The sequence below is a fragment of the Rattus norvegicus genome, chromosome 1 (genome assembly GCF_021556685.1).
Source record: "Rattus norvegicus strain SHRSP/BbbUtx chromosome 1, alternate assembly SHRSP_T2T, whole genome shotgun sequence".
Lineage (NCBI taxonomy): Eukaryota > Metazoa > Chordata > Mammalia > Rodentia > Muridae > Rattus > Rattus norvegicus.
In genome coordinates this window covers 2,016,327-2,033,648 of record NC_141534.1, presented here as the reverse complement: position 1 = coordinate 2,033,648, position 17,322 = coordinate 2,016,327, and the positions used below count along the sequence as shown (strand labels likewise).

Genomic DNA, 17,322 nt, shown 5'->3' with positions numbered 1-17,322 from the left:
CTCACAGTTCCCAAAATTTTTACCAATATCACTAATGTTTAAAGGAAATACAATGACACAAAGGGGGAAAGAGATTGCAGGAAAGGACTTTCCACCTGGGGATCCATGTGGAACCCACTCCCTCTTGCTGAAGCCAAGAAGTGCTTCTTGACAGGGACTATTGTAGCTGTCTTCTGAGAGGCTCTGCCAAAGCCTTATCATTAAAGATGTAGATGCTTTTTCCCAACCATCAGATATAGCACAGGGGCAGCAATGGACATGGTAGGGAAAGGACTGAAGGAACTGAAGGTATTTGCAAGGCAATAAGAAGAACAATATCATTCAACCAGAACTCCCAGAGCTACCAGTTACTAAGCCACAAAGCAAGAAATAAGCACAGAAGTACCAATGGATCCAGCTACATTTGTAGAATAGGATGGACTTTTCTGGCATCATTGGAAAGGTAGGCCCTTGGTCTTGTTAAGTCTTGATGTACAGCTTAGCAGAAATCTAGTGTGGTGAGGCAAGAAGGCATGGATTGATGAGGGAGCACCTCATAGAACCAGGTGGAATAGGGGTTTTTTGGAAGGGAATATTGTAAGAGGAATAACAATTGAATTGTAAATAAGTGAAATAACCAACATAAAAATTAAAAATACAATAAGTGTAATAAAAATTAAAATTAGAATTAGGTATACAAAATATTTTAATGTATGTATATTAACATAGTATTATTCAAAATATTTGTGTTACTTCAGTTGATAGCAGTCTTCCAAGATCCACAGACACTCTAATATAAATTTCCAAATCATGTAGGAGAAACTATTTCTAGACGTTGTATAGGGGAACTCAAAATACTGTGAAAACTGTGTTATGGCCATTCATCTTAGAGCCTCCCAGTGTGGGGTGATGTCACAGGTGAGGCAGGCACAAGATAGAATGAGGTCTGTCATTGGATGAAAAGGAAGGACAGGTGGGAGAAAAGATTGAAGCAAGAGGAGGAGCCAGGAACGCAAGGGAGGAGACTGAGAGAAGCCACCAAAATAGAATAGGGAGGCTGATGTTAAGATTCCACGCTGTAACTTTACAGGTTGTTATAAATGTGTACAGAGTTTTGTATGTTTAGGTGGACAATTATATCTTATCAATTGGATCAAATGTTGTATGTGAAGGGTCTGGGGTGTACCTGGAAGAGAATGGGAGACAAGAGACACGAAGAAGGACACCAAGACAAGAGTCTGATCAAGGTGACAATTTTATTTTTCCCCAGGGCTGAATTTATACCATAACATGGGTAACAGATGGAGGGGGAAAGTAAGAAACATTTATGCAGGCCAAGGACACAATATTCGTGTGGTCAGGGAGTAGGTCAGAAAGGTCACAGGTTTCTCATATCTATTAGTCAGCAGGATGTTGGTGTTTCAGAAACTTTACAGGTCATCACATTGGGTATCTTAACACGTCAAATGTTATCATATTATTATTAATTTTGACCACCAGATTTGTATTAGTCTTCTGCAGCTGGCTGGAGATTTTCCAAGAACCCAGTCATACTTAATTCTAACCATAATAATAACATCAACAATGGATGGCTTCAAGGGCATTGCTCCCAACATCTCCCCGTTCCTTACAGTCAAATGAAAAGGTGGCCAAATGGCCGTGATGTCCTGGAATGAGCCCCTCGGGAACTGTGTCTGTCTTAGGTTGGAGTGGTATTTGTCACATGGCCAAGAGAATCTTGTGGCCAGGATCCATCATGGGATAAGGCAGCAGCTAATGGTGGGCCTTCTGTCTTAGGCCCTTTATTCATGAATATATCACTCTCTTACCCATCATTGACTGTCCAGCTCAGCATGCAGGGGTGACAATTTGTTGATTTTTCAGCAAAGGCATCAGGACAGCAGGCAGAAAAGAATGTTGGCCTCATTTGGCCGAAGGACAAAAAATGTCCTTGCCTGGGCTGGGAGGAGATGTGTAGGTGAGCTTGGCCATCATCAAAGCATCCTCCATAGCTAGCCTATGACAATATACCTGAATAAGTTTTGCTGCTATATTATCTACGTGTTGTTTAACAAAGATGGTTAAACAATTAAATGTCCAAGGGCCAAAAGATACAAGCAAAAGAAGGCCTACTAGGGGACCCAACAGAGACCAATTTTGATACCAGTTCTCAGGTTTTTCTCTTTCTCATTTTCTCTTTTCCAAGCCTTTTCTGACTTGTTTCATGTTTTCTTTAACCATATTCTAAGACACAGGAAATATCTAAGCACTGACTTTGTCTCACAAACCAGAATTTCATAAAATATCACAGAAAGGATGCCACCAGGCAGAGAATTACAATTTTAACTGATATTAAACATTTTAAATAATTTGGAGAAACCTCAGCATTGAATTATAACCATCAGGGAAAAAATAAAGACATTAATAGTTATCCCATGCATGTTATGTCAGAAAAAAGCAAACCAAAACTCAGTATAGTAAAGTATCAATAACTGAAAGTTAAATAATATGTTGATACATAGAAGGAAAAATAACATGTTGACTGCCATTGTTGACATTCACAAAATAATTCCAATAGACAATTCAGTTTGGTTTCATGTAACAATCATAATTGCATTATCCAAAAAGTCAACCCTACAAAAGGTATCACATTGTAGAAGAATACATATCTCAGCTGTCCTGGAGTGGGGTGGTAGGACTTCCAATTTTTCTTCTGTGATGGCAATGTTCTCGAAGTGTTGCACTTCTTTGAGCAAGCAGCTCCTCTCAGTGAAGTGCAGGCTGTAGATGAAGTCGCATGTACCTTGTGCCATGTTCAGTGCCTCCCTGGGCTTCTTCTTTGGATCAGTGTCCAGAAGCCGAGGAGTAGGAATGTACAGGCTCTTTTAACAATTTTATGGTAAATACAATCCCTGTATTAGCACCTGATTGAAACATTCTAAGAACCCAAGTATATCCACGTGTCCAATCCAGGTTTCAAACCGTGGAGGTAAATTTAATATTTAGGGGGATGAACCATTCCCTTGTTTTAGAATTAGAACCTTCACAACGGGAATCTGGGACATGTATATTAGTAGTATGGGAGATATTATAACTCAAACAATGCAGTGTATTAGGTGATAAAATTCTTAAGAACAGGAGAAAGGGGCCAGGCAAGAAAGCTAGAGGGTGACCTGGAGAGAGCTGGTGGAACAACCAGATCAGGTGACAAATGGCATTCAGTCACACAGCTAAACAAACGAGGCAGCTTTCTTGGAATGAAAAGGCCATTGCAAATACAAACGCAAGCTTTGTGCCTGTGAAACAGAAAGGTGAGCAGAGGGACAGCCGGAGTCTGTTACCAGCTGTCTCTCTGGACTTAGATTTTGCTTAAGGAGTACCTCCCTTCAGTGTCAGCTCGGTGGCTCTGCCTCTCAAGAGATCCAGTCTCCAAACATCACTAGGCTTCCAGTAAGAACTAATAACAAAAGGATGGAGAGATGGTTAGGACCTGGGTGCTAGATGCCAAGCAGCTGACAAAAGAATTGTATGGTTCATCCACTTTAGGGGGAAATTTTCTTCCAGGCAGTCAGACGTGCCTGGCGAACTTGAGCCAAGAGACCAGGAGAGAATAGCATCTAGTATTGAAGGGGGACTTGCCCAGGAGGGTGTTATCCGATTGAAGCCTCAGGTATCAGAGAGTAAGCTATAGTTAGCGATAACTGACTATAAGGACTCTTTCTGTTGCCATTCCTGAGGCAGGCTCACAATTGAGTTGGGCTTCCTGCCTCTTATATCCAATATAGAGTTTGCTAACACTGGAATACTGATCTTTAATAGAACTACAGCCCTCCCAGGACTTCAGTAACAGTCCTTCACCAAGCTGTCTTACTGGCTTAGAGGACCATGGAAAAGAAAACATTGATCCTGACCTTGGCCACAGCCTCCAGTTGGAGTAAGCTGAAGAGCCAGTGCCAAGACTTTCTCCTCTTATCATCCTAGAGTAAAGCCTGTTCTGTCTGGCAAAACAAAGTTATTCACAGTCTGCTGCACACTCTTTATGAAAATACTTTAGGGGCTCCCCTGACCCCCAACCTGGGGCATTTTGACCACAGGGGCAGGAACTGACTGCTGCAGGGTTAGGATCAGAGGCACTCTCTATGTCAATGATGACTAACGGGGAAGGTAACTTAATGTTGGAGATCAACTCCTCTCCTGGAATAGGGCCAGCAGATAAGGCAGGCTCCCTTAAAGAACTTCTCTTAATGAATGCTCTCCTTCTGTGAGCAAGTGTTGAAGGTCTGGCCACTGAAGGCAGCAACTGCAATTTTTTTTTCAGGGCCAAAGGTCTCATAATAATCTATCTTTTTGCTGTTAAAGCTTCAACCCCAGCCAGGCTCATCACCTTGAAACTCCTCTTATGCTGACTTGGCCTGAGCTGCGCAGCTGCCTGTGTGCAGCCTGCAGTTTGCTTGCTAGCTGCCACCCTCAGCCCCACACTTCCTCACTCTGTGCTTCCCTTTCTTAGAAGCTGTGAATGTCTAAGCAATAGGGAGAACCTTTCTTCAGGATCCAAGGCAAAGCTTTCAGGTTCTTGTTAATGCCTACTTCGGACAAGATCATTCGCTAACCTGGAGTCCTTCATATACATGTGTGATAAACTGTTAACATCTGCTAGACTGGGCAAGGGGATCAAAAGGAGGGGCATCTCTTCTTGGGAAGGAGGCTCAAGAGAGAAAGACAAAACTCCCTGGCAGAAAACAATTTCTTTCAAGCAAATCATTTCCAAGTTAAGCACCAAGAGGACCAAGTAAAATTCCTTGACAAACAAAACAAACAGTTCCATGATTTCAAACACAGTCTTAAGTCCATGATTTCAAACACAGTCATCAGTCCAAGTTCAAAAGTGAAGCAAAAGCCAAGAAGATACTCGACAATACCGCAGAAAACAAACTAGACAAACAAGACCAAGACAAGGTGTCCTATAAGCAATTTCCACAAATGCCTGATACCTTCAGTACCTGGCCCAAACTGCAGCTTAACCTAAGCTGCTTCCAGGAAGAGGAGGACTATCTGACCCCACCTCCCAACGAGATACCAGAGTGTCCTCTAGATTATTTCTCCTCCTAGAGCATCCTTTAGGGCCTGTGGCCTGTGACAACTAGCACGTCTGCCTGTCACAGACATAAGCCCCTCACAGGACCCACAGCAACCACCAAGGGGACTCTAACTTCTCTCCAGGGGGGACTCAAACTCTTCAGACAGCAGACGAAGACAAACACAAGACAATATGAAACAAAGACGAGACGCGACACAGAGACAAAACAGAAAGTAACACAGAACACAAAACACAGATTTGCTAGAGCTTACCTCCAATATCCTCAACAATTGTAGTCTGGGGGAGCACAGTTCCTGGCAGGTGCACCAAAATGTTGTAAGACCCCATAGTGGCCCTACCTCAGGAGGGCCACCCACAGAGCACAGATTGACAAAGTGACCGCTGCAATAGCATGAGGGTATAAGGTTTTTAATCCAGGTATGTGGGGTTGCCCAACCATACAGGAAGAGGCAACCTCAAACCCAAAAAGCACACAATTTTTATTCATTACAGAGGGGATATTTCAGCAACAAAAACAATCACTAACTCTGCACTATCTTTTGTGTTAATTGTTTCCTCCTGGGGGAACTATGGACAAATATTTCTACAAAATCTAAGCATTTTTAAAAATTTTTTTCTTTACTTTTTTCTTTTTTCTTTTCTTTTTTTTATCCCTATTCTTCGCATCTTGAATGACTCCCTGAGTCCTGTCACAAAAGGTAACTGTAGAATGCTTGTCCCATCACTCACCACTGAGATCTGTGTCATCCGTAGAGAAACATACACCAAGCCTCTGAACCAAGGTCGGGTAGTCCATGGTTGCCAGAAGCGGGGAAGCAAAGGCTCCAAGGAGGAGCAAAAGCTCTGAGGGGGAGCAAAGGCTCTGAGAAACAAGAAAGACAGGCCTGCCTATTCACTGGGGATGACATTCTCCTCCAGGAGACCTCCAAACAGCCACACACTGGGCACCATTTGTAAACGACTGGTCCAGGGGTGTACCTGGAACAGAATAGGGGACAAAGGATGTGAAGAAGGAAGCCAAGACAAGAGTCTGATCCAGGCGACAATTTTATTTTTTCCCAAGGCTGAATGTATACCATAACATGGGTAACAGAGGGAGGGAGAGAGTAAGAAATAGTTACACAGGCCAAGGACACAATATTCCTGTGGTCAGGGTTAGGACAGGATGTCAGAAAGGTCACAGGTTTGTTATATCTATTAGTCAGCAGGATATCTTTATCATATTATTATTTTTCTTGACCACCAGATTTGTATTAGTCTTCTGCAGCTGGCTGGGGATTTTCCATGAACCCAGTCATACTTAATTCTAACCATAATAATAACATCAACAATGGAGGGCTTCAAGGGCATCGCTCCCAACATGGCATCTATGCCTTTTCTCTATGCCAGGGTTCCCTTTCTGCAGAACTGTATATTTAAAACTACTTAGTTCTATCAGTAGACTTTTGAATTTGTAAGTTTATTTATAAAAGTAGTGGAAAAACCTTCAAATAAAATAATCAGTTCAAGGTCAGGTGGACTATATGAGACTCTGTCTCAAGACAAAAGACAATACTGACAAAAGGGGGTGGGGTAGAGAGATAGCCTACACCCTCTCAGTGAAAGGCTTGCTTAGTGTAAACACCAGAACCCACGTTAAAAATGCTAGTTGTTGCTCACCAGTGGTGGTACTTGCCTTAATCCCAGAACTCCAGAGGCAAAAGCAGGTGGATTTCTGTGAGTTTCAGGCTAACCTGTTTACAAACTAAGTTCGAGAACATGCAAGGCTACACAGAGAGAAATCCTGTATTATCCAGGCAGCTGTGAATCCTTTAATCCCTGCATGAGGGATGCTTTTAATGCTGAGGAATGGGACTCTTTCAGATTGAGACCACTCTAGTCAACAGAGTGAGATCCAGGACAGTCAGATCAACACAGAGAGAAACCCCATCTAAAATCCAAACGAACAAACAAACAAAAAACAAAAGCAACATAAAACAAACAAACAAACAAAATGAAAGATAAGAAAAAAGAAAAGAAATGGACAGGCATGTCAAACTATACAGCCAGTCACACAGGAATAGGCACAAACTTTAACTATATAGACAAAAAAAAAAAAAAAAAAAAAAAAAAAAAAAAAAAAAAAAACAGGGAAAGGGAAATCTCTTAAAGGAAAGTAAGTATAGAGAGTCTTGTTCGAATCATATTTCAAAAACATTTTACTTATTTAGTGTATCTGAGTATACTATGGATCTCTTCAGATACAGCAGAATAAGACGAATAGGACACTGGATCCCATTAAACCTTGTTCTGAGCTACCACATGGTTGCTGCAAACTGAGCTAGGTACCATTTGGAAAACTAGTCAGTTCTCTTAACATTGAGTCATCTTTCCAGCCCTCATATATCTTTTTAAAATCTCTTTTTTACGTCATATTTATTTATTTTTGTATTTATGTATTTGTGTATGTATGTGTTTATTTATTTATTGATTGGTTGTTGTTTGCCTGCATGTATATGTGTGTGTGTGTGTACACACACACACACACACACATGCACAGATACACAGACACAGACACACACACACACACACACACACACACACATATATATATATATATATTGCAGTATGTGTGTGCTATGCATAGTGAATGCCAGAGGCTTTCCATTTGGGTACTGGGAATTGAACTCTAGTATTCTGGAAGCACAGTCAGCTCCTCTTAACTACTCCTATGTCTCTCCAGCCCCCTCTGTACATCTTTTGAATGATGTAGCCAAAAGGTAGGGCTTAGGAATATTGCTTGAAATTCCAGTAGTTAGAAAGCTGAGAAGTTGGGTCAGATTCACCATGAGATGATATAACCAGCCTTAGCTACATATTAAGTTCTAGGTCACCCTGAGAAACATTAGCCTCTCCTCAAAATAAATCACAATCCTATACAGGGCTGTTATTTCTAGACTTACAGGATGTAGGAACTTTTTTTTCTTTTTTCTTGTTTCTTTTGGTTGTCTGTGTTATGGTTTCTCTGCATAGCCCTGGCTGTCCTGGAACATATTCTGTAGATCAAGCTAGTCTCAAATTCAAGAAAGCCATGTGCCTTAAGTGATGGGATGAAAAGCATGCACTGCTACCTCCACATAGATGAAAGCAAAGTTTATTAACATTTATTTTGGAACTGCAGACAAGGTATAACAGTTAAGAGCACTAGATGTTCTTCAGGTTTAATGCTCAACTCCAACATGCTAAATGCAACTCTAGTTCCAGTGGATTCCACATCCTTTTCTGACTGAGACAATTCATTCACATAAAATAAATAAAAATTTGAAAATAAATGAAATTTATTTTTATTATTTTAGTAAAATAAACTTATTTATATGTGCAAAAATGTCTGCCTGTCTCTATATGGATGAATATGTACCACATATTCCTGGTATGTAAGAGGACAGAAAAGAGATCTGACTCCCTGCTTCTTGAATTGCAGATAGTTGTTGGCTGTCATGTGAGTGTTAATAATTGAACTTGGGACCTATAGAAGAACAGTCAATGATTTAATGGGTAAGTGATCTCTCCAGGCCCTTGAAGGAATTTAAAAGTATCGTTTTAAGTTAGCCATGCAAAGACAAGCTCAAGACCTCCTGGGATAGAAATCAGCAGTATCAAACTTAAAAGCTCAAAGGACAAGAATTCACAAAATGTTAAATGTGTATTCTGTTTAGTCTTTGTTAACCTAATATCAACTAGAGTTGAATTTAGAAGAAGATGCATTAAATGAGGTATTGTCTCCATCCAACTGACAATTGGGCAAGTCTCTTAAGTAATTTCCTGTGTGCAACTCGCAGTGCCTGGAATGACTTCTAAGTGGGGGTCTTCGGTTCTATAAGAGCATAGGGATAGCAGACCAAAGAGAGCAAGCCAATAGGAATATTTCTCCATGAACTCTTCCTCCCGATTGATTTAGTCACTGTTCTATTGCTGTGAAGTGATACCATGATGACTACAACTAATATAAAGGAAAGCCCTTAATTGGTGCTCTTTCCTGAGGTTCAGTCACAGTAAGGAGCAGGTTCTGAAGACGAGAGTCTTATGTCTACATCATCAGGCAGCAAGAAGAGTTTTGAACAGTTTTGAACATTTGAAAGATCAACACTTACTGTTGCTGTAAAAATATATAAATAAAAAAGTTTGGTTGTCTTTTATCCTGCTAGGTCCGCACCGCGGTGCCCAAGGTATCTTGGCAGAAACACATCCCAACTCTGCGGCGGCCCAGTGTCTCTTGTCACCACACACTTTCCTACACTCAAACCTTCACATAAAAGAAAACACGACACAATAATCTTTGACCCAATTGATAAGATATAATTGCCCACTTAAACATACAAAGCCTGGTACCATCCATCCCTTGAGAACATTAATAACAACCTGTAGATACACAGGAATCTTAACATCACCTGCTATCTTGTCCTGCCACGGCTTCTCTGCCCCTCTCTCCCTCCTGTCTCCTCCTTTCTCTTCTCAGCTACTCCTCTTCCTTCAAACTTCTCTCCTGCCCATCCTTCCTTCTCCTCCAATGACAGGCCTCCTTCTATCCTGTACCTGCCCCTAACCTGTACTTTACAAATTCAATGGGGAGGTGGTTCTGGTGAAGTCACCTGAGTTCTGAGTCCTTGACTAGGCAGCTGTCCTTGGGGTAGTGGAATTAGCATCAAAATACAGATAACTTCAGGGCAAACCACAACAGCTTACCTCATTGACAGAGTTCCTCTATGTAGGCCACACCTACTCCAACAAGGCCACACCTCCTAATATAATAACACTCCCTGTTGATGAAGCATTCAAACACATGTGTCTATGGGGCCATTCCTACTAAAACCACCTCAGCTACCCTCACTGATCAACTATTTCCTGAAAATTAGAAACATAAATATTTTGGAAATGCAAATGACTGATAAAAAGGCGCTTTTTCTTCTGTATTCTACCATCACTTTTTGTTTCTTGTTTGTTTATCACTTAGTCAAGGCTAGATTTAAAATCACTCTGTATGCAGCAGCTCTCTGCTCCCAAACCCCGAGGGAGAGAGACCTCACCGCCTGGTCAGGTGGGCACTCCTGAGGATGCAGAGCGGAAGAGACCACCAACACTGCCCACCCCTGCCGACATCCCTGGCCCAACAGGCAACTGTATAAGGCCTCTGGGTTCCCGAAGGGGAGGGCCCAGGAGCAGCAGGACCCCTGCCCCTGAGACACCGCCGGAACCTGAAGGAAACAGACCGGATAAACAGTTCTCTGCACCCAATTGCGTGGGAGGGAGAGCTAAACCTACAGAGAGGCAGACACCCTGGGAAACCAGAAGAGACTGCACTCTGCACACACATCTCAGACGCCAGAGGAAAACACCAAACGCCATCTGGAACTCTACTGCACTGAAGCTCCCGGAAAGGGCTGCGCAGATCTTCCTGGTTGCTGCCGCCGCAGAGAGCTCCTGGGCAGCACCCCGCAAGCAAACTTGAGCCTCGGGACCACAGGTAAGACCAACTTTTCTGCTGCAAATGACCTGCCTGGTGAACTCAAGACACAGGCCCACAGGAACAGCTGAAGACCTGTAGAGAGGAAAAACTACACGCCCGAAAACAGAACACTCTGTCCCCATAACTGGCTGAAAGAAAACAGGAAAACAGGTCTACAGCACTCCTGACACACAGGTTTATAGGACAGTCTAGCGATGAGACACTGGGCCGCCGAAGAGTTGGGATGTGATTCTGCCAAGATATCTAGCAGATACCTTGGGCACTGTGGTGCGGACCTAGTGAGATAAAAGACAACCATACTTTTTTATTTATATATTTTTACAACAACAGTAAGTGTTGATCTTTCAAATGTTCAAAACTGTTCCTACAGAGGCAAAGATTAAAACAGAGACTGAAGGAACACCCATTCAGAGCCTGCCCCACATGTGGGCCATACATATACAGCCACCCAATTAGACAAGATGGATGAAGCAAAGAAGTGCAGACCGACAGGAGCCAGATGTAGATCGCTCCTGAGAGACACAGCCAGAATACAGGAAACACAGAGGCGAATCCCAGCAGCAAACCACTGAATTGAGAATAGAACCCCAGCTGAAGGAATCAGAGAAAGAACTGGAAGAGCTTGAAGGGGCTCGAGACCCCATATGTACAACAATGCCAAGCAACCAGAGCTTCCAGGGACTAAGCCACTACCTAAAGACTATGCATGGACTGACCCTGGACTCTGACCTCATATGTAGCAATGAATATCCTAGTAAGAGCACCAGTGGAAGGGGAAGCCCTGGGTCCTGCTAAGACTGAACCGCCAGTGAACTCGACTGCTTGGGGGAGGGCGGCAATGGGGGGAGGGTTGGGAGGAGAACACCCATAAGGAATGGGAGGGGGGAGGGGGATGTTTGCCCGGAAACCAAAGAATTATTATTAAGTATTAAATAAATTTTAAAAAAAAGTCATGGAAATCTATTGACAGAGTTTTGGTAAAGACTAAAGAGGTTAAAAAAAAATACTTTCAAATGAGAAAGGATTTTAGATGGCGGCCTCTGCTTTAAAATAAGAGAATGTCCAAAATAGAAGTTGAAAAAGAACATAGTAAGAACAGAATCAGAGTGCATAGGCACTTGGCATGAGGCCGACTGAGACACAGAAAGGCTTCTCAGAGATGAAAAAAAATAAAAAAAAAATAAAATCACTCTGTAATGAGGCTGGTGTTGATATACTGAATTTTTTGGCTCCACATCCTCAGTATTTTTGCTACAAGAAATGTGTCATCAGCCTATCTTGTGATGCACATGCACACACATGAGAGCACAAATAAGGGCACATGTTTGTTCCACATGCATCTATGAAGGTCATGGTTCATGGTCGTTTTTGTTTGTTTGTTTGTTTGTTATACAGTAGATGACTGGCCAGTGAAATGGAAGGGATCCACCTGCCACAATATATTCACAATTTACATGGATAAAAGGAATTTGAACTCAGAGCTTCACATTTGTACAACAGCCATTTTACTGACTTCTCCTTGTTCCTCTTTCCAAAGTTTTGAAATTCTGAGGTTTCAAAGCATTTTAAAGATGAACTCCACAGGTCAAATAATAAGACAGATAATTTATCATTCAAGAAGTTGAGGCAAAAATATTAAAAAGACTTTTGAAATCAATGAAAATGAAGGCACACCATACCAAAACTTATGGCACACAATGAAAGCATTGCTAGAAAGAAAATTCATAACTCTTTTTGAGGGTCTCCACAAAGAAATTGGAAAGATCATGTACCAACAGCTCAACAGCTCATCTGAAAACTCTAGAACAAATGCACCCAAGAGAAGTAGATGCCAGGAAATCATCAAAATAAGACAGAAATCAACAAGGTAGAAACAAAAAGAACTGCACAAAGAATCAAAAATTAGGAGCTAGTTCTGTGAGAAAATCAACAAGATAGACAAAACTTAAGCCAGATTCATGATAAGCACAGAAACAGTATCCAAATTAACAAAATCAGTGATGAAAAGGGAGATATAGCAACAGAAACTGAGGAAATTAAAACAAAATGATCAAAACCTACTACAAAAGTCTATAGTCAAGAAAGTTGGAAAGCCTGAATGAAGTGGATGATTTCCTAGAGAGATACCAGGTACTAAAGTTAAATCAGGATCAAGCAAACCATCTAAACATTCTCATAACCGCTAATGAATTAGAAGTCATCATTAAAAGTCTCCCGGGTATTGGGGATTTAGCTCAGTGGTAGAGCACTTTGCCTAGCAAGCACAAGGCCCTCAGTTTGGTCCCCAGCTCCGAAAAAAAGAAAAAAAGAAAAGAAAAGTCTCTCAACCAAAAAAGCCCTAGGAACAGATTGTTTCTGTGCAGAATTCTATCATACCTTCAAAGAAGTTCTAATACCAATAATCCTCAAACTATTCCATAAAAGAGAAACAGAAGGAACACTACTCAATTCTTTCTATGAAGCCACAGTTACACGGCAAACCAAACCACAAAAATAACCATCAATAAAAGAGAACTACTGACCAATTTCCCTGATAAATATTGATGGAAACATATTCAACAAAATTCTTGCAAACTGAATCCAAGAACATATCAAAAGGATTATCTCCCAATGTCCTGGTTTGTTATGTGAGTCACCTTGACACAAGCTGGAGTTATCATAGAGAAAGGAGCTTCCCTTGAGGAAATGCCTCCCAGGAGTTTCAGCAATAAGGCATTTTCTCAACTAGTGATCAAAGCAGGAGTGCTTCCTGTGGGTGGTGCAATTCCTGGGCTGATAGTCTGGGGTTCTATATGAAATCAAGCTGAGCAAGCCAGGGGAAGTAAGCACGCCAGTAAATAACATCACTTCATGGCCTCTGCATCAGCTCCTGCTTCCTAACCTGCTTGGTTACATTCCTGATTCACTTTGGTGATGAAGAGCAGTGTGGAAGTGTCAGCTGAGTGAACCCATTCCTCCTCAACTTGCTTCTTTTTCATGATGTGAGTGCAGGAATAGAAACCCTGAATAAGACAATTGTGATCAAGTATGATTCATCCCAGGAATGTAGGAATGGTTCTACATGTGGAAACCCATCAACGTAATCCACTATATAAACAAACTGAAAGAAAAAAAAAAACACATGATATTTCACTGATGCTAAAAAGAGCCTTTGACAAAATACAACACCCATTCTTGTCAAAATTATTGAAGAGATCAGGAAATTAAGGTGCATACCTAAATATAATGAAAACAATATATAGCAAACCTATAGCCAAAATCAAACCATATGGAGAAAAACTCAAAGCAATCCCATTAAAATCTGGAACAAGACAAGGCTGCCCATTATCTGCCAACATATTCAATATAGTCCTCAAAGTTCTAGCCAAAGCAATTAGGCAACAAAAAGAGATAGATCAAAGGGACACAAATTGGGAGGGAGGGAGTGAAGATATTACTATTTGCAGAGGATATTATAGTACACATAAGGAACCCTAAAGTTCTACCAAAGAGTTCCTACAGCTCATAAACAACTTCGACAATGTGACTTGATTTAAAATAAACTCAAACAAATGAGTAGCCTTCCTCTACTCAAAGGATAAAAGGTATGAGAAAGAATTAGGAAACACTTCCTAGTTGCTGCCGGCACAGAGAGCTCATGGGCAGCACCCCGCGAGCGAACTTGAGCCTCGGAACCACAGGTAAGACCAACTTTTCTGCTGCAAGATACCTGCCTGGTGAACTCGGGACACAGAGAGGCAGAATTCCTCTAGGACCGGGCACGTCCTGTGTTTACCGGGAGCCCCAAACCCGTGGATCCCGGCCCACAGCAGCTCTCTGCTCCCAGAACCCGTGGGAGAGAAACCTCACTGCCTGATCAGGTGGGCACTCCTGAGGCTGCAGAGCAGAAGAGACCACCAACACTGCCCACCCCTGCCCACATCCCTGGCCCAAGAGGAAACTGTATACGGCCTCTGGGTTCCCGCAGAGGAGGGCCCAGGAGCAGAAGGACCGCTGTGCCTGAGACATTGCCATAATCTGAAGGAACAGACCGGATAAAGAGTTCTCTGCACCCAAATCCCGTGGGAGGGAGAGCTAAACCTTCAGAGAGGCAGACACGCCTGGGAAACCAGAAGAGACTGCACCCTGCACACATCTCGGACGCCAGAGGAAAACACCAAACGCCATCTGGAACCCTGGTGCACTGAAGCTCCCGGAAAGGGCTGCGCAGATCTTCCTGGTTGCTGCCACCGCAGAGAGCTCCTGGGCAGTGGAAGTGGAAGCCCTGGGTCCTGCTAAGACTGAACCCCCAGTGAACTAGACTGTTGGGGGGAGGGCGGCAATGGGGGGAGAGTGGGGAGGGGAACACCCATAAGAAGGGAAGGGGGGAGGGGAATGTTTGCCCGGAAACCGGGAAAGGGAATAACACTCAAAATGTATATAAGAAATACTCAAGTTAATAAAAAAAAAAAAGAATTAGGAAACAACAGTCTTCAAAATAGTCACAAATAATATAAAATATCTTGCTGTGACTCTAACCAAGCAAATCAAAGTTCTTCAGGAAGGGAACTTCAAATCCCAGAAAAAAGAATTCAAAAAAGATTTCAGAAGATGAAAAGATATCTCCTGCTCATGGATTAGCAAGATTAATATAGTCAAAATGATCATCTTACCTAAAGCAATCTACAGATTCAATGCAATCTCTATTAAAATCACAACTCAATTCTTCACAAAGTTAGAATAAACAGTTCTCAAATTTATTTGAAATAATAAAAATTTAATTATAGCAAAAACTCTTCCCATCAATGAAGGAATTTCTGGGATCCTCCAGACCCTGTCCTCAAGCTATAGTGTAGAGCAATAGTGATAAAAACAGCATGAAATTGGCAGAGATACAGGGAAGAAGATTAATGGAGTAGAATTGAAGACCCAGAAGTGAATCCACACACTTATGGTCACCTGTTCTATCCAGTGGGGGGAAAAGTATGCTCAACAAATGGTGATGGTTCAACTGGTGGCCTGCAAGTAGAAGAATGCAAATTGATCCATTTTTAAATCCTTATACAAAGCTCAAGTACAGGCAGATCCAGGACCTCCACATAAAACCAGATATGCTGAATCTAATAGAAGACAAAGTCATGAGCAGCCTTGAGTACTTGGGCACAGGGTAAAACTTCCTGAATGGCTTATGCTTTAAGAGCAACAGTCAACAAATGTACCTCATAAAACTGAAACTTCTGTAAAGCAAAGAAGCCTGTCAATAGGACAAAATGGCAGCCCACAGGGTGGGAAATGCTATTTATCAACCCTACATCTGATAGAGGGCTAATATCCAAAATAAATAACTCAAGAAGGTATACTCCAGAGAACCAAATAATCCTATTATAGATTAGAGTACATACTTAGAGAATTCTCAACCAAGAAATCTCAAATGGCTGAGAAGAACCTACAGAAATGTTCAACATCTTAATTATTAGGGACATGGAATCAAAATGATCCTGAATTTCCAAATCACACCAGTCTGAATTGCTAAGTTAAAAAATCCATTTAAAGCAGATGTTAGAGAGGATGCACAGAAACAAGAACACTCCTCCATTGCTGGTGGGACGAGAAGCTGGTTAAATCACTTTGGAAATCAGTCTGGTGGTTCCTTAGAAAATTGGAAATAGTTATTACTGAGGACCTAACTATACCATTCCTTGGACTGTACTCAACAGATGCTCCAACATATAACTAGGACACATGTTCTACTGTGCTTATATCAGCCTTATATATAATAACCAGAAGCTGGTCACATCCCAAATGTCCCTTAACAAAATAATGTATACAGAAAAATGTGAGAAACATACACATTGGAGTACTATGCAGCAATAAAAACAATGATTTCATGAAATTCACAGGCTAATAAATAGAATAAGAAAATATCGTCCTGAGTGAGGTAACCCAGATGCAAAAGAATATTCATGGTATGTACTCACTAATAAGTAAATGTTAATCCAGAAGCACACAATGCCCAACATACAACCCACAGAACATTTTGTGCATAAAATGTGAGAAGACCAGGGTGTAAATGCTTCAGTCCTGCACTGAGTGTGTAACAGGATGACTGTAGGAGAGGAGTGATAGTGGAACCGGGAGGGAGAATAGAGGGGGAAATAAGCTACACAGCATCAGGATCTCGAGGATGGTCAGGTAATCGAATAAAAAATGTGTAGCAGGGGAGGAATGAGGAACTGGGGATAGCCACCAGAGGCTCCCAGACACCAGGGTAAATGAGGCTCCCAGGACTCAGCAGGCATGATTACTATTACTACAAATAAGAATAAGAATAAGAATAAGAATAAGAATAAGAATAAGAATAAGAATAAGAATAAGAATAAGAAAGAATAAGAATAAGAATAAGAATAAGAATAAGAATAAGAATAAGAATAAGAATAAGAATAAGAAAAGTTGCCTACAAGACTGGCCTGAATGCATGCCTATAGGGAACATTCCTAACTATTAATTGGGGTAGGAATGCCTTGCCTCTTTACTATGGGTGATCCCTGGGCAGGTAGTTCCTAGTATCTTAGTATAAAGAAGGTAGAATGACAGAGGGAGCAAGCCAAAAACCAACCTTCACCTGTGGTCTTGGCTACAGTTCTTGACCTTTGGTTTCTACTGTGGCTCCCCATTTTACAGTCACTTTACATGGAAAGTGTTGGAGGAAATGAACCCTTTCTTCCTTATTCTTGACTTAGTTTTATGTATGGTGTTTACCACA

General features: G+C 41.6%; 1 long non-coding RNA gene across 1 annotated transcript; it reads right to left on the bottom strand.

Moving 5' to 3' along the window:
- Window positions 1-1,216: 1,216 nt before the first annotated feature.
- On the bottom strand, window positions 1,217-7,015 carry LOC148006800 (uncharacterized). Its single transcript, XR_015644575.1, has 3 exons — window positions 5,807-7,015; window positions 5,329-5,458; window positions 1,217-3,436 (listed from the first exon to the last, which is right to left on the bottom strand). It is a non-coding gene; the product is annotated as an uncharacterized LOC148006800 (long non-coding RNA).
- Window positions 7,016-17,322: the final 10,307 nt, after the last annotated feature.